This window comes from Marmota monax, unplaced genomic scaffold, assembly GCF_021218885.2.
Source record: "Marmota monax isolate L192 unplaced genomic scaffold, Marmota_monax_Labrador192_F-V1.1 WCK01_AAM20220418_F8-fsc00068, whole genome shotgun sequence".
Taxonomy (NCBI): Eukaryota; Metazoa; Chordata; class Mammalia; order Rodentia; family Sciuridae; genus Marmota; species Marmota monax.
The window spans coordinates 9,443,728-9,462,170 of record NW_026692352.1 but is presented as its reverse complement, the minus strand read 5'-3'; the positions used below and the strand labels follow the sequence as shown (position 1 = coordinate 9,462,170).

The following is an 18,443-nucleotide window of genomic DNA, read 5'->3' as shown; positions in this document are numbered from 1 at the left end:
TTAATTAATTAATTAATCTGAATCTAAGTCAGATGCTCCCACCCCCCACTGGGTCCCTCAGCCCTCCTTACAACCAACCTCTTCTGGCCACTCTCTGCCCACTTCTATGTTATACACCTATTGCCTTCCTCTTCATGTTAGTCTGGCCAAGTCTTTTGTCCCTCAATTCCATCAGGAAGAATGCCTCATTCTTCTTTTCACCAAACACACAGTAGAACCTAGAATGTGTCTTAAACAGATGAGAGGTTAAGTGAATGAGTGCATACAGAAGTACACATAAAGATGATTGAAAAAATTTAACTGTTAGTAAATGAATGATTGAATGAATGAATGGAACAGATATAGGAACTAGCACTTGCAAGCAAAGCAAATGTTGCACATACGCAAAAATGAATGCATACAGGCTAGGGCATGGATTGCATGAATGGATTAATAAGAGAATGCATGAACATGTGGACGAGTGATAATGTAAATTAATATTTGTTAATGAGTATATATACAAATGAGTGAATATTGAATAGGCAAATGAGTATGAGAATGGATGAAAGAATTAATACATGAACAAATGAACACAAGGACGAATGAATGAGTACCGGAATGGACTGCAAGTGCATGCATGCAGGAGCAAATGCATAAGTGAGCGAATGAGCCAAAAGTGGGTGAGTGAGTGCCTTTGCTGTTTCTGCTGGATTGTGCTACCTTCTGAGTAAGATGCCAGGAGTCATCATTTATGTTGGAGGCAAAGTTCTGGGGGTAGGATTAAGGGCTAGGGATATTAGAGCCCAACTATACATAGAGAATGCCTTGGCTTGTCCTCCCCTCTGACATGTGCCAGACCCCAGGTGGTCCTCAGGCCCACGCTTCCCAGCACATGGGAACTCTGGGGAGCATCAAGTCACTGTCAGTCCCTTTCTGCCCAGTGTCCCCTTTTTCCTACAGTCCGTATCCCACCCAGCACCCCACCCCACCCCCAGCCAAGAGCACAAGCAGGCAGCCACAGACAAGGAAATTAATTCTGAGCATCCAAGAACAGCCTCCTGTAATGAAGAGGCTGCTGCAATATCTTTGCAACAAGCAGCAACCCACATGTTCGATTACAACAGGTTGAGCCATTCCACACTCCCCAGTGCCAGGGCTCAGGGAAAAGGGGAGAAAAAAAAACAACACCACCTAAACACCAAGCAAGAATGCACACTTCCTGACACGACCCACACGCAAGGTTCTGGCTCAGTCTGGACTGATGGGGCTGCAGCATTTCTTGATGGGGAGCGCATGGCCATAACTACTATGCTTCTCTGCTTACCCGTTCCTGAGGAATGCTTTTTTTTTTTTTTTTTTTTGCTTCTTCTTTTTCCACTTCAGGCTGAGCCACATCAGGTTTTGAATGACTGACATCTTCCCTCTCTGCATTGGGAGCCAATTCCTTCAGGATTGTGACAAACCGGTATTTCGGGTCCCCCTGGCAACCACAGTATCCTATCTCCTGAGGATTGTGCGTCTCCAGGACGGAGGAGAACTGGCTTCTGAGTGAGAATCTACACCTTTCTCTTTCTTTCTGTGCTGCCACCTGGGTCATGTTTCAGACAGTTTGGTTGGGAGGAAAGGCTGTCCTGGATGTGAGGAGGAGATTCGAGAAATGTCCCTAGTGCTGGAAGGAGAGGGCACAACAGAAAGAGTCTTAGGAAGGAGGACCTCCCACTTTCAGTTTCCACTCTTGCCTTTGCTTGTCTTATGATGCAACTGTCCGTAACACCTGCCACGGAGGACCCGGTGCCCATTTGGATTCAGACACTTGTCAGTCATTGAATTAATCATCTTAGCTTTGCACGAAAGCATGGGGCGGAGTTGTGGTTGCTCAGGGCTGGCATGAGCGTGAGGGGAGGCAGAGGGATGGCAGCGGGTGCAGGCTGTGCACCTCAGAGTTGGAGGCAGTGCCGAGGCTGGTGTAGCAGTTTTCTTCTTTGCCCCTAGCTTCCTTTTTCTGTGCTTGAGAAATTATGTATTGCTTGAAAATTATCTTTTTCCAAAAAGGACGTTGAACACAGTGTCAGGAAGGCCTATGTAGCCACCACCCCAATAACTTCCCATTCCACTTTCTGGTTTGTTTGGGGGTAGGGAAAGAGAGGTAGAGGCAGCAGGAGAAAGACCTTGGCCTTGGTGACTAACCTCAAACAATAGCCACTGGAGAAGACAGTGATGTGCAAATTACTGATTTTTATTGGACACTTTGGGGAATATAGTTGTTTGTCAGGAAATGAAAGAGAATGTTTGTGCTTATAAAATTATATGGAAAATCAATGCAGTGTTAAGTATATTTTTCAGTTGTTTTAGTCAAGGACTGTTCTCCAGCCAATTCTAGCAAACTCTAAGGGAGACGAGACATCCCAAAACACAGCCAAGGGACTGAGCAGAAAGGTCAAGCCGCGGTTTATTGCTGCACTCCAGCACTTGGGGAAAGGCCCAAGTGGCTGTAGAAAGTTGAACATGTGGCTGTCAGCAGTGACACTCAGAACCACGCTACAAAGAGGGTTTCTGAAGTTTAGACTAATTCCTGGTTTTTCTTTTCTTGTGTTCCAACTTAAGGACTGAGCACAGAGGCCCTGTCCAGATGGGGAGACTGTGGGGAAATTGGGAGTTCATAAAAGCATTTTTCAGGCGAGAAGATAAGAGTTGTCTAGAAAGTGAGCAAGAATGGGAGGCTCAGGGGTTCATGAGCCATTTACTGTCAGTAGAAGTGGGGTGCTCTGTGTTCCTAAATGTTATCTGTGGGTTTGTCTAGCTCTGAGCCTGGGACAAGGATATGAAAGGAGGCATGGAAACAGCTGGGCTCCTGCCTCTTCCAGAGGACTGACATTGCACTGTGGCTGAGGGCCTTTGATGTGAAGGAATGAGAGAAGAGGAAGATAACATGCAAACTAGACTGATCCTAGGAGGTCAAAGACTGATAGCTGAGAAGCTACCAGTAAAACTCCCACCTGTGACCATCAGTTCTTTACCAGATAATATTTTTAAGATGCCAGATTGGGAGCAGACATTCTACTCTGCTATTCCTTCCCTGTGTGACCGATACAAAATCACTGTCCTCTCTGGGCTCATTGTTCTTTGCCCCAGATAGTTGTTATAAGGAGCTTCTTAAGATGCCCTCCTCCTCTAAATTCTGTGGTTGTGTGAGAAGAGATCCCTCTGATTCATGGAGACAATAGTTCAGTGGAAGAGGATGGCTCTTGACTGAAGGGGATACCAGTTTTTTCCCTTGCTGGCTGCAGGGCTTAGGCTGGCCACATAACTTTGTTGTGCTTCCGTTTGAAAGCGGAAAAGTGGGTTCTGTTTGTTTGTTTGATTGGTAGGTTCTTTTCCCCCTCGACAGAATTGTGGTGAGGGTTAAATGCAATCATGCATGCCAAACTGGAACCCAGAGCCCTCCCTCACTGCAGGGGCTGTGGATCCATGCTAGCTATTGACCATACAAAAGGGGGTGAAGAAAAAAAACACCTTTTAACAAAGTGTCCTACTGCTGATACTTATGGGAACAGTTCATAATAATAAATTCCAACTTCTTCTTCTTATAAACCAAAATGATCCTTTTGTAATGGCATGATAGATATAAGTCAGGCTCTGCTTTAAATAGATATCCATGGCAAAGCAAAATAAAGCACTGAATTCGAATTCTGTCTTTCCCATTGTGAGTCAGTTTCATCAGCTTGTGAAGCTGAATAAAGAACAAGGACTGTGGAAGAATTTGATGTTTGTAATATGTACAAGGGACACAGTACTTGACGCACTGGGTAAACAGTATCCGTTATGATGTTAACATTTATTATTTGAAATTCATAATTTTAAAAATAAAGATCAAAGAAACAGCAAAACCTCAATTTGATTTTCACATTGCTCCATACTCGGGTACCACTTTTTCCACAAGAAAGATTTTCTCTGCCTGTCTTCTTTCATTTACTCATTGTTTTCTCAAGTGATGGGTGGAGATAATTAAAAATATCATCTAGATTTTCCTCAAGTATTAGAAGTTTCTAGAGGCTTTCAACTGTGTTGCAAACACACCCTGGCTCTTACTGCTTGCTCTAGTAACAATCTTTTTCAGAGAGCTCTGACATTTGGGGGTGAGCCCTCTTTGGCTGATGTGACTCAGCTGGCTGTGATTGTGATGAATGGTAATTACAGACCCAAAGTCATCTGGCCAAATATTTGATACTTTGAACAGAGAACCACAAATCCTTTAAAAATACAAAACATGATTGGTCTCATTTTCATTTCTATTGGTGTAGACATTAATACAATAAAATGCCTTCAGAGCCTCCAACTCCTGGATCCCCAGCCTTACATTAGAACCTTAGCAATAGAATTTGCTTGTTAGTTTGGTCCTTTGAATTGCAATTCCTTTAAATGATGATGATTTTTCCTCCAATGCCAAAAAAAAAAAAAAAGGAAGAAGCGACACGTCAATTTAAATATTATCTAATTAGAGAACAAAGTATACTGTGATCTTAATAATCTTAGTTATGAGCAGACAAAAAAAGAGCAAATATAAACCAATAAAAATAAAATACCAATATTAAGGGTAGACAGCAATGAAATTTGAATTATAGTTGTCTTTGCATAGTGGAAATATAATTCTCTTTTTTCTATCAATTTCCCCTACTTTTTCAATATTTACTGATGTACATATATTACTTTTAAGTAAAAAAATAGTTTTCATATTTTAGAAGAATTGTTATATTAAGTAATGGTGCTTTTTTAGAACAGCCAGTTCTTTTGTATCAAGTCAAATAGTAACTGACTGCACTTTACCTTTGTAGTAGCAAATATCTCCCATTCATTGTACCTGATTTTTAAGCAGGTATTAATGCACATTTAATAAGGTCTTGGGGTATGCCCACCTTAGTGGTAGAGCACTTGCCTAGCATGTACAAGGCCCTGGGATCAATTCACAGCACTGCCAAAAAGAAAAAAGCAATACAAAACAAAAAAAAAAGCTTTATTTTAAGTTTTCTGCCTCAATGGTGTATTGACAGTAATCAGGCAGGCTCCCGTTGGATTGTCTAACGTTACGACTGCAGTGTGTTAGACTTTGTTGGTGGTGTTTCCAACACAGGCCACCTACATGTTTTCTTTTCTGATTTTTTAATAACACCATTGGAATTTTTATTATAAAGGCAATGCATGTTCATTATAGAAAATGTTGCAGAGAAGAAAATTGATACACATAATACTATATTTCCTCCACCTAGAAGTAATCCCTGTTGAGCACTTGTGAATTTCCTTGTTTTTGTGTATATATGTGTACTGGATACATTTTAAGCAACTGAGATTATATTGTATATGTGTGTATGCATGCACATGTATGTCTGTATGTCATGAGCATTTTTAATGACATTACAACTGTTTATAATTTTTTGTGCTTGTATAGTAATGCACAAACCGTAACTTATTCAACTACTTCTTTTTTCTGAGTATTTAGGTTCTTCTCAACCCAATTTTTAAAATGCAAGCAATGCTATAATAATCATATTCATGTTCCCATCTTTGATTATTTTCTTAACACAGAGTGCTAGAATTGGAATTAATGGGTCACAGAATATCAACATTTTAAAAATCTTTTTATAGTCAAAGAAATGCAAAGTTGGACAATAATGAGAAGCAAACTTCTCATTCAATGTGCATCAAACCGCAAAAAGGAAAACCACTTCCCACATGCTTATAAACACTGGAAATTATCTTTCTTTTTCACCTTTGACATATTGATATACAAAAACTAGTCCTTTAATATTGTTTTAATTTATATTCCTTTGATTACTAGAGAGACAAAATTCTTTTTCATGTTTATTAGCTGTTTGTGTGAATTTTCTATTCATGACCTTTATCTATTTTTTCTAAGTTTTGTTTTCAGTTCATGAAAGATCCATCTCTAGTAAAGATAGCAGACCTTTGTCACTTCTATTTGCCTTTTATTTTTTAATGAATTTTTGGTATGCAGAAATTTGTTTTATGTAGTTGATTGCTGATATCTCTCATCACCATGTCTTCCCATTGTGATCCTTAGAAGTACTTCCTCATTCAGACATCAGATACTCTTAGCTAGCATTTTTGAGGTTGTTTTTTTTATTATTATTAACATAAAAATACAGGGTGAGCTGCAGCAAGGGATGAGGCCTGTGAATTTTATCAGGAGGCGCTTTCCACCTCTTGCATCATTAGGACACATGGAGCATTGCCTTTCCAGAGTGCCCTAAGATCCCAGAGATGCGAGCACAGGAGGAAAGAGCAAGCCAAGATCTGCTAAAAAGCCAGCAAGAGATTTTGAGTATAGGCATGGGTGTTTCGACTGTCATGTAGCAAGTGTGATTTTAAATGTTAGTAACTGGGAAGTCGTTTGGCAGCAGGGCTGCCATAAAAAGGCAGTCTGAGAGAGTAGGTCTGTGGGTCTTCCTCCAACAAGGCCCCTGAGCTGGAGAAATATGAGTGTGGTCTCAGGTGGCAGACAGGAAACTAAATGATTCTGAATTAGATCTTTGCTTTGGGTCACATCTGACCAACTCCATTTTCCTCTGTCATTTTGAAGCAATGGTTCTTAGCTTGGAGTGCTGTACACCAGTGAATTCTGCACAGAGGAAGAGATCAAGGTCCCCAAGCAGCATCGTGGCAGTGGTAGAAAGAACATCGGCTGAGGAATTCCACAGACCAGAGTCTGACTCTTTGTTCTATCAATGCCTAGCCCTGTGATGCTGAGCCTTAGTTTTCTTGTCTATAAAATGGAGCTAATAACAGTCAACTTGCATACTTCTTGTAAATAGTAGCATGCATCACACCTATCATACCCTCCATGCATGGGAGTTCCGAAAGTGAACAGATCTGCAGTGTCTTTTGGGTCCTAGATTCTAAAAGCAGAGGGTTGTATATTTGCTGGTCCACTCAATAGGATTTCTTGTGCCATCGAACTACAGAGACTTAATTTCTCTCAATCAGAGCTCCTGATTTGCTTTCTTTCAATTGATGAACTTATAAAAAACACTAACTGTGATATGAAGGTAGAAATTTATTTCACTAGACATGTAATCATTTGCCTTTGTTGGGAAAAAAAAACTGAAATTATGGGAACCAGAAGTGTTCTAGAAAATTAGGCATGGCTTCAGATACAGTATTAAATGGCCTTTACATTGTAAATTCTTCAAAACTTCCTAGAAGGTGGCCCTGTTTTTCATTGATCTGCATATTGTCTAAGTATAGCATGCACATGTGATAATACTGATTCAATATGTCACTATAAAGAGTTACTTTATTGTGGCAGGCATGAATTATTAATGCTTCTTTAAACTAATGTTTAAAAACCTTTGTGGCTTTCTGTAAGAGAGAGAATTAAATATGATTTTTTTTAAAAAGCAATACTGCAAAGCAATACTGCAGTTCTTTATTGAGCAGCTATTAGGCACTAGCACTGTGCCAGTTCCAGTCCTAGAGGAAGAAAACAAAGGGTGTGGGGATGGAGCAGGGAGGGAGGAGCATGGAGCCAAACACATCAGCTTTGCTATTAGGAGTTCCGCTGAACTAGGGAAAAGATATGAATGTGAACATTTCAATAGTGATGTCAGATTTAAATAAAAATTCAATCCACCCCACCTCCTGTTAAGTGCTTTAAAGAATAGTGTTATAATCCTTAACTATTTATGAATTTGATTTATATGACATACACAAAAGGCAGTAAATACAATTTAAAAATCAGATGTGAAAGACCTTTTCAGTCACAGCCTAGGGCTTTAGAGCTATGAAAGTCCAGGATCCCACAGGGTGTCAGAGAGGGAGGAGAGCTTAGGGACCAGTTCTCCTCCCTCCAAATCCTGGGAAGAGCACCTTCAAGGCCCCCACACCTCCTACAAGCAGGTGAAAAGTCTGATGAAGAGTTAAAACTGAATTCAAATCACTTACTTCATGTGTAACCTGAGAGAAGCTTCCGAGTATCTCTCTGAGCCTCAGTTTTCTCATCTGTAAAAAGGGGTGATAATCTCCCTGATGGCCCATGGTGTTAAGAGTAACAAAGGAGAGGGCTCTGAGGGCCCCTGAGAACCAAGAGGAGAGCCACACATTCACACCCTCTCAGACAACCTTGAGGCAACAGAGTACCTGGGGGGCATTGAACCCTCTAGTTTAGAAGTGTCCCTACCTCCCACCAAGTCACTCAGACGCTTCAGGTTTCTTCCTGTTCACCTGTGTTTCTAAGCAGCAAAGGAGATGAGTTCCTGTACCCTGGACAGGTCTCTACCTGATGAAGCAGACCAGTGTCGTATAATGATCCAACCACATCAAGGGGAAAATGTTGAAGGAGAAATATGATATTTTTTAGAACACTAAAATCATGTGTCTTATTGTCTGTCACGCCCTTGGCAGCTTGAGCAGCCCTTTGTTTTGAGAAGAGAATAATGTGTTATATATAGATTTACTCATGACATTATGCTGGGCATGCCAAATTTAAAGGTGCCATCTATTCAGACAGCACTTACACATTTAGGATTATAATTGGAAAAACTTTGTGTGGCCACAGCACCTAAGGAAGCCTTCATTCACCTCCTTGTATGTGCCCATTTAGGAGCTGAGAGTAGAAGGTGAACCCACCACAGAGATCAGCACAATAAGAAAAAGAGAGGAAAAGAAGAAGTATAGATTTTCTGTCCTTGCAGGTTATAAGCAGATTGAGAGAGCACTTACTTTTACAAACAGGGGAAAGGGGATAAAAACGAAAAAAAAAAAAAATTTGGGGGGGGGGGATATCTTTGGCAATGCAGACCTGGTCCAATCAGCCTCACTCAGAAATATCTATTTCTTCTGACGAAGAGTTACAAATTCTGCTTCCTCCATCCCACCCCATCCTCATCAGGAAATCTAGCAGTATAGAAATGCTTCCATATGCAGGAAACTGGTTTCCCCATTTTTGCTGAGGGGGAATAAAGAAAAATGTAGTTGAGTAGCCAGCTTGCGTAGACAAGTAAATGCTTTGCTGCAGCAACATAGATGGAGTAACAGCAGCCCTCAGAGCTTGCCATAAATAACTTTCCAAGCCTGCGGGTCTCAGCTCACTGTTTGTTGAGGTTTTACCACAACATGGCCTATTAGCAGAAATTTAATTATAATTTACATAGGTTATGGAAATAATCTAAGATCATCAAAATAGGACCTAAACATTCTGAATTTGGAAATACTTAAAGAGGGAGTCCATGTATGGTAGACAGAATTTGTTATCTTAGAATCCAACTTCTGCTCTGTCCCTAACTAGTCCGGTGAATTTAGATGGGCCACCACATCTGTCTGGGCCTCAATATTATTAATGAGATACTGAGAAAATAAAAATATCTACAACACAGAATTACGTGGTATGGCATAAACAAAATTACATTGTTGCTGGGCACAGTGGCATATACCTGTCATCCCAGTGTCTGGGAGCAGGGTTGCTAAGGCAGGAGGATTGCAAGTTCAAAGCCAGCCTCAGCAAAATCGAGGTGCTAAGCAACTCAGTGAGACCCTGTCTCTAAATAGAATACAAATAGGGCTGGAGATGTGGCTCAGTGGTTGAGTGTCCCTGAGTTCAATCCCCAGTACAAAAAACAAAAAGGATGTTGTCACCTGTTTAACACCAAACAGACTGTTGGCGATGCTGTTGGTACAAAAATGGAAATTACAGGTATGATGCAAAGAGCACTGACTTTGGAGCAAACTGTTTGAGACTGGCTTCTGACTCCACTTCCTTGTGACAAACTCATATTTTTCTGGCCCTTGGCTTCTGTTTTATCATCTGTAGTAAGGATCATCCATGACGTCTATTTTCACATCACAGATAGTTTATATGGGAGAATCTGGTAACCTGCAAACCACTCCAAAGGAACCACCTCTGTATTTGCTTTCCCAAGTATCCTTTGTATTAGTTCAGTGGTTGGCACATTATAAATATGCCACAAATTTTGTGTAATGAAAAAAAATGAGAAAAGAAGAACGATTCTCAAGTTTTACATTTTCTTAGAGCCAGAACAGGGCCAGGTAATATGTTGTTTCAAATTTTTGTCCAGTTCAGAGTTAGACAAGTCATTACTTGTTTTGTCATATCTCTGAAGGAACATCTGGCTGTTTCTGACATTCCTCTTCCACTCTGATTTGGAAATATAATCAAAGATGAGAGGGAATATTTTTCCACACTAGCTTCCCGATTTGCCCAAATACACATGGCCACTAAGTAAGAGGGTCAAGAATGGAATTCAGGTCAGGCTGACACAAAGCTCTCTTCTTTTTCCCCTACATGAATGTATTTAACCTGATGTTCAGCTGTTAACTTGAAAAAGGCCACTTTCAGACTAGGCTCAGAGCCTACTGCCTTTTCTTGTGAGGCGAGTGCCCTTGGGAGGCAGAAGGGATGCTGCTCCTGAGTTTCCAAGCTCCCCTGCTTACTCCAGATGGGGAAGAATTATAATCACGCATTATTCTGCCAGGCTATAGGTAAAAATACATCTTTGGGCCAAACTTTGGGAAATGATTTCAAGGAAAGTTCAAATGCCTGTCTTAAACATCTGAATTGTACTTACAATAATTTCCTAATCAAAGATGTCATTGTTGAAAAAAATGACCAAGCCCTGTCTCTGCACCTTCAATATTGATAAGGACTGGAGAACCTTTCCAGGCAGATGCATTTCTCATTTGATATTTGCAAAGACATTTTAAAAGGGAATAATCAGATCACCACACCTCCTCTAGTATGACACTAAAGTGTTTGGCAAATGGACACTGTCTTTTCCCTTTTACCCTCAGCCTCAGACATCTCTGCTGAGATGACGAGCAAAGCCAAAACATTTCTTCTCTTAAGATGGTCCTGCCAGCTTTCCTAAGAAAGCCTGACTATTTGAGAGCTGTCTGCACTGGCCTTTGGCATTTTTTTTTTTTAAACAAGAGAAAAGAAGAGAACTCATTTCTTGTCCCACATGGATTTGCACTTTAAAATGTGCTGCATGCAATAGTAATATCATTTCATTTCATCTAATTAATGGCTATCATGGGTAAAGTACAGCATTATGCTTAGAATTCTGTGCACAGAGTAATTGCTCCAGATATATGTACGCAATGTTACTGAAACATGTAGTAATGGGAGTTTTGACAATACTGTGCTTTTAAAGTCTTTTAAGAATACCATGGGCCTGTCTACAAAAGAGCAGTGTGAAGTGAGAATTTTAAAATGCTAATATTGGTATAAAATGAAGTTGAACATTAACCCCTGTCTGTGATGGCCAATATTAGCTTAATCCTTATCTTACTGTTCTGCCTTGACTGGATTTGTTCATTTGCCTCAAATTTATATTTTAAGAATGAGCTGGGCATTAGGCATACAGTGGTCAGCAAGACAGGCACCTGCCCTCCTGAAGTTTCCAGAACCACAGGGAAGACAAATATTGAATATGCAACTAATGGTAATGCTGAGTGTTATTTAAAAAGAAAAGAGGCAAGTTTAACAGGTTGAAAATGCTCTTTTTTAGGTCTGTTACAAATATCATCTTCTGGGCATGGGCTCCTTCTCTGCATGAAATATCCTGCCCAACTTCTCTGTGCAGGGAATCTTTGAAACAAACATATCATCTCACATATTCCCTGAGCCCAGAAGTAAAATGAGGGGCTTTTCTGCACTGTGATCCCAAGATGTAGCTCAAGCCCTTTGTTAAGAGACTGATGAGTGCCATTCCAGGACTCTGTTCCTGAGGTCAGATTCCTTAAGACTGGATCAGGGCTCTTCTGCTTACTAACTGGTGATAAGGAATTAAATTACCTTCTGGCCTCAGTTTCCCCATCTATAAAATGGAGATTTATAATAGCAGACAACTCTTAGGACTATTAAGCTGATTAAATGGATTCATCATATAAAAACCCATTTAAAACCATACCTAGTATGCAGCAAATTCGTAATAAAGATTGGTTCTTGCAACAGTAGTACTAAATAGTTCTTTGCTGGAATTACGTGCTTAATACATCTGTCTTCTTCACTAGGTCATAAATTATTAGACTTCAAACTCTTGATTTATCCATTCCTTCAGTTCTAGCACTTGGCATAGGGCTTGCCATACAGTAGGTGCTCAAGCATTGTTTGATAAATACATGCAAGAGTGGTGAATCCTTGGCTGGTCACAGTGGTGCATACCTATAATCCCAGCAGCTTGGGAGGCTGAGGCAGGAGGATTGCAACTTCAAAGCCAGCCTCAGCAAAAGTGAGGCACTAAGCAACTCAGTAAGACCCTATCTCTAAATAAGATACAAAATAGGGCTGGGGATGTGGCTCAGTGGTGGAGAGCCCCTGAGTTCAATCCCTGGTAACTCCCCCAACTAAAAAATCATATGTATATCATAAATATGATATACATACTGTGAGCCCAGATCAAGAAAACTAGGTCAAAGTATTTTAGGAACTTGGTTCACGTCCCCTATATGATTTTGTTCTATTTGCTGGAGAATAACAAGTTAAAAAAGAAAAAAAAAAGTGTGTGTATCATTGCAACCATCATTTGATGTGCTCCTTGGTTCTTTTATTTAAATGCATGTTCTCTTCGGGTTCCTTGGACGCCAGGGAAAATAACTGACATTTCTTTAGATTCGGCCATCACATTCTTTGAATGAGAAAACAATATCGTGTCTCTCTTTTTTTAATTATGCCAAGCGGCGTGTTTGAGACTCATACAACAACGCAATTTTATTTCGTCAAGTGCCTTTCATCTCAAGCTGCATCCCTGGCATTCAAGTTAAATAATAAATAATACAACCCAAGGTGTTTAGAAGAGGGGAGGGAAATTAAAGGGCCCAAAACAAAGGAGGAAAGCTCTGAGAACAGAGAACCTATAATCAGATTTCAGAGGACCTCCAACTCCTTGTCCAGCTGTGACTGTTTGGTGACGTTTCAGACAGAATAACTGGAATGGGGATGTGGTTTAGCAAACGGCTTAAACAATGGCTTTGATTTCATGGTGATGACACAGTTGCACTGTATTTGTCGCGAGTTTTGGAGCTCTTTACATACCATGCAGGGCTTTCCATTTAGATGGACGTGTCTCAACAGGCAAAATGCTGTCCCCCTCTGCGTCGTCAGAGGAGAATCGAATTGGCAGTGGGGAGCTCTGATGGGCACTGTGAGTCCATCCATGTCCCAGAGTACGAGAGTGAGAGGCCTGAAATTGCAATAAGGAGAACGAGCATTTGTCGATACTCCCTGCATGCCAGGCATTATCGTAAGTGCTTCACATATTCTATTTCAGGGGACTGGCAAACTCCAGCCCGTGGGCCAAATCCACCTGGGGCCCATTTTTGTGCAGCCTGAGAACCAACAATCTCCATATTTTTGAAAGATTAAGAAGAAGATTTTAAGAAGGACAATAAATACAAGAAGAATATGTGATTTTCTGAGACTTGCAAAAGCCTGACACCATTACTTTCCCTTGTTTTACAGAAGTCTGTGGACCCCTGCCCTCACTCATTAATATTAATACGAGCTAATAGTACTGTCCTGTGTAATAATGTGAGCATTATTACATTATTATGTAATATCATTCTATTATTTGGATGAGATAAGCACTCACCTGATATTATACAGCTCATTAGTGTGACTACTCCCCAGGGATCTCCAACTCAAATACTTGGAGGACTTAAGCAATGTAAATCAGTAATGTAGACCTAGGAGGGACTGTGACAATGGAGAGGGCACATGCCCCTTGAAAAGGACACCTGTGTTTCTGTATAAATAGTGCAGCAATCAACATGGGAGTGTAGATGTCTTTGACATACTGATTTCCTTTTCTTTGCATGTGCAAGAAATTGTAAATGGTTGAGGTGATAGATAAGCCAGTGACCCAGATCCGATCAGTATGCATTGTGTACATGTGTTGAAATATCACACCATATCCCATAAATACATACTGTTTTGTGTCAGTGAAGAAATGGGAGCAGCATCCATGCAGTTCAGGCCAATGGTAGCCCTGCAATAATGGGTAACCCAGATTTTCTGATCTTTCAAGAAAAGCCAAAAAATCAGATTTTTATGTAAGACCTCCTAATTTTTGAATGTTGGCAATGAATTGAAAGTTTTTTAAGTGCTCTGAATTAAGCGAAAACAATCTGGCAGGCTGAATGTAACCTAAGAGCCATAGTTTAGAAATGCTGCTTATTATTATGAGTTCACTTGGCCCAACTCCTTAGCTTCACAGTGAGAAAATTGAGGACGAGAAAGGAAGAGCAGCTTGACGAAGATCCCAGAGCTTAGTAAGAGGAAAATCCAAGTCTTTCAAACTTATATTTGAACTCTGTCTACTGAATACTTCTCTGATGTTTAATTGGTAAAATGAATGTTGATACGTAGGGAAAAATATCGTATGTACTTTTCTAGACCACTAAGTACTGCTAGAAGATGACAGAAGGTCAGACACACTGGGAGGTACACTTTAAGATGATCTGGGGACTTTCACCTCCCCCTATTTTTATGGCTTTGAAAACAGTCCGAGAATGTTGCTGAAATGTCCAAAGTCACGCAGCTATGTAGGGGGGAGAGGTTGGTCTTCAGCTTCGGACCCCAGTCTTATTCTAATGTTTTCCCTTGCTCATGATGAACTCTGAATATTTCAAGTACATCTTCAAGAGCTCTTTTACTAGGCTTTGTGTCATACCCAGAGCCTAGCTCTAGATGAGCTAAGCTGAGAGTCACATATAGCCGCATGTCTGGTGAGTTAACAGATTGTCACCCCTTCACTCAAGTTGAAAGTTGGCTCGAGTTAACTTGCTTTCTGGGTGGTGAATTCTGAGAGAGCTGGTTCAGAGGGCAATGAGGGAGAAATGTATACATGAGGATAGAAGTTATATTTTCACAGGTCAGTAAGGCTACAGACAGCAGCTAACAGGGTTGTTTTCACATTGGAACCTCTGAGAGCCAGGGCACAAGTGGGGCTGCTGGGGTCCAGGTAACCACAAATGAAGAAAGAACTAAAATGGAGGCAATAACATTCTGGAAGTATAAATGAGGACAAGAAATAACTGACTTAGGCAGACTTGAAAAAGTGAAATGTTAAGATATTAGTAGGGAACGCATAGAGGTATGGTTGTTACTGCAGAGCCCCAGGAAAGCTCAGAACGTGGACGCTTGAGGCACTTCCTGCAACAGAGGTCCAGGTAGGGTTGACAAGGGAAAGGTTGGTTGATTGACTGTGTTAAGATTCCTTCTTCCATCACGATGTCCTGGATGGCTGTCCCTCAACACACAAGGAGATCATTGTCTATAGTGAATGAGCCTGAAAACTCTGGACTTACGGGAAACAACTCAGTTGTGTGTAGATATAATGTGCTGAGAAAAGGAACAGAAACAGTAAATGGAATCTGTATGAATGGTGAGATTACCTCCTCATCTCTTCCACTACTGGGCTCTCAGAAACCTTAGCAGCTAAACCTGTCCTTCCTAGGAAGAGGCTGGAATATTTCATTCTGGCAAAAATCAAGTGGCCACTGAGAACAGACTTACAGAAACTGTTAGGAAATCATCAATAAAATGACCCAGGCAGGTCATTCTACAGGGAAGCCTACCAGTCAACAAGTATTGTTCATATACCTTAAAACTTCTAATCAGTTTTATAGTTGGTTATATATGGATATACATAAACCATCAATATCTGAGCAAAGTAACTAATATGGAAAAAGAAACACAGAAATAATTATAAAACACCTGCAAAGAACATAGAGACTATGAGAGGGTCAGAAGAACATTTCATACAATATATCACTAGTATACTTAGAGATGTTACATATCTGAAACAAGGCTACTGTAAAAAGAGACACATTCAGACCACCAAAACAGTTTCCTGAAAATTAAAGATAAAACAGCAGAAATAAAAATGTCAACAGAAAGGTTAGTAAGCAAAATTGAGAAACTATCCCAAAAATAAAACAAAAAGATAAAAACATGGGGGATAGAGAAGACGAAAAAAGGAGAAATAGCTAAGAGGTTTCATATTTGAATATGAGGAATTTTGAGAACAGAGGAAAAAAAATCATCAAGGAAACAATTTAAAGAAATCTCTCAGAGTTTCTAAAGAACATAGCAACAGCCCTGCACTATGTTATTTAATTGGAAGTAGAAATGAGGACCAGAAATAATTGTCTTAGGCAGAATCAAAAAACTGAAATATAAGGTATGTAAGACCCCCCAGCAATTGTTCTTTAATTTCTGAACTTTGGGAAAAGAAGATCTTTAAAACTTCCAGAAAGGAGCAGAAAAATATAAGGGTCACAGGAACAGGACAAAGGGACAAAAATGACATCAGACTTCCTAACAGCAACATTGGAAGCAAAAGGACAATGGAACCATCAGTGTCATTAGAATGACAGAATTTATTTCCAAACTAGTAGATACAGTCAAATAAGTTCTCAAAAACTTCACCTTAAAGACACTTGTTCTCTGAAGAGTAAACAAAGAAAGAGAGGAGTGGGTAGAATCCTACAAACAAAAGACATAAACACAAGAGAGAGAGACAATGGAATTCTTAGGAAGATTGTGAAAGGCAGTCCCCCAGGAGTTCTGCCACAGGCTTAGAATGCAACTTGTCCATATTTGAATGGTGTAGACAAAGGGAAATGAAATTCCTGTGAGACAGGAAAGGAAAATAAGCAAGGAAAGGAAAGAAAGGAAACTGACAGATTATTGGATGGATTGGAATGTATTGAGAAATTTATAATTTGGTAGAGTTTAGGGATAAAAGAACAATCAGTATGTAAACTGCCAAACAACCACAAAACAAAACAAAACAAAACCGCCAGTTATTAACTGGAGAGAAAACAAAATTTAGTACAAGAAATTACATCATAGTATACTATATGGCTCAGTTGAAAAAAACTATTTATGCAATCATGACAATGGAAATATTAAAATTTAACCAAAATTATGTTGTAAGTACATTGAAAGGACAGATAAAAGGGAAATGGCTACATAGAGGAAAGCAGTTAAATTATTATCTATAATTATAGGAAATATATTAGTATAATCCCTAAAAATTAAAAACAGAGAAACTACCATAGAAGTATATTATTAAGAAACATGGAAATAAAAATCAGGAGAAATGACTCAACTAGTTGGAATTGGGGGAGAGGGAATATTAGGTGGAGTTGGCTGGTGAAATTATAGGGCAGAGGACTGTTTGGCATTAAAATCCTTGTAGAATATTTGACTTTCAAAATTATGTTCATGAAGCACTTTGATAAAAATAAAAATTAAGTTAAAATGAAATGAGGCATTTATATGGGCTTCCAAGTCCTGTGCTAAAGAAAGGGACCTGAAAACAAACAGGCACCCTATCGTAGGTCATGTCCTCCTGTAAAATCATAAGGAAGAGACAATCATCCAGAGATTGGTATTGAGACCAGGAGGGAACACTGACCAGAAATATAAGAACCCTGACTTCTGTTCTTGGTTCCATCATCTGTGATCCTTCAACCCTCGATTTTCTTATCTGTAAAGCAATAGTCCTATCCCGTCTATCTCACAGAGCTGTTGTGATGATCATGGAAGATAATAAATGCTTTGTCAATTGTAAAGCACTCAACAGATGTAAATAATGTTATCATTATTCTACCCACGCATAAGAATGGTAGAAAGTTTACTATATTGTAATTTATACCATCTGGTTTATTTTTTATTTTAGCAATTTTTTTCTTAAACCTAAAATAAAATTGACTCATTATGGATATTTGGCAAATACTAAAAACAAGAAAGAAATGAAAACTAAAAATTATCTTTAATTTCATTATCAAGATATTTTTATTGCTAACCTCACCTCACATACCTTTGCTATATATCTATGATAACTTCCTACTATTATAGATAAGGTGGCTATTTTCCCGATTCATGAAATATTTTTGTGCACCTTGATCTATGGTGACTGAATAAAGATCCATCATTCTTTTGTGTGCCATAATACATTTGATCATATGCTAATTGGTTGATATTTAGATTGTTTCCAATTTGCCTCTATTGCTACAAACACAGATGAAACCCCTTTATATAAGTCTTTGAGTTCCATGGTTATTTTCTTTGGTTAACTCAATTAAATGTAGAAAGATACACACAATGGAAGTATTTTATAAAAACTGCTAAATTCTCTTCAAGAAAGGTTGTTAATATATTCACATATGAGGAATATAAGAAAAATAACTGTTTTCTGGGCGTATTGTATTCTCTCTTGTTTTCTCATTTGATAAGCAAAAACGAAACAAAAACTCAGTATTGTATCTTGCATTTCTTGGAGTTATTAACATATGAAATACATTGAGATTTGTACTTTTTTGGTAAATTAGGTTTTTGTCCTTCGCCCACTTTTCTTTTGAGATATGTTTTTCTTATACTGTAACCTCATTATATATTAAGGATGATAGCAACTTTTTCATTTATA

General features: G+C 39.3%; 1 protein-coding gene across 1 annotated transcript in view; it reads left to right on the top strand.

Moving 5' to 3' along the window:
* Nucleotides 1–18,443, top strand: part of Tenm4 (teneurin transmembrane protein 4) — a 1,383,002-nt gene that overhangs the window by 618,509 nt on the left and 746,050 nt on the right. The window contains exon 3 of the mRNA XM_058578572.1: nucleotides 1,363–1,527. The gene's annotated coding sequence lies outside the window, so the exon portion shown is untranslated. The remainder of the gene's footprint in view (nucleotides 1–1,362; nucleotides 1,528–18,443) is intronic.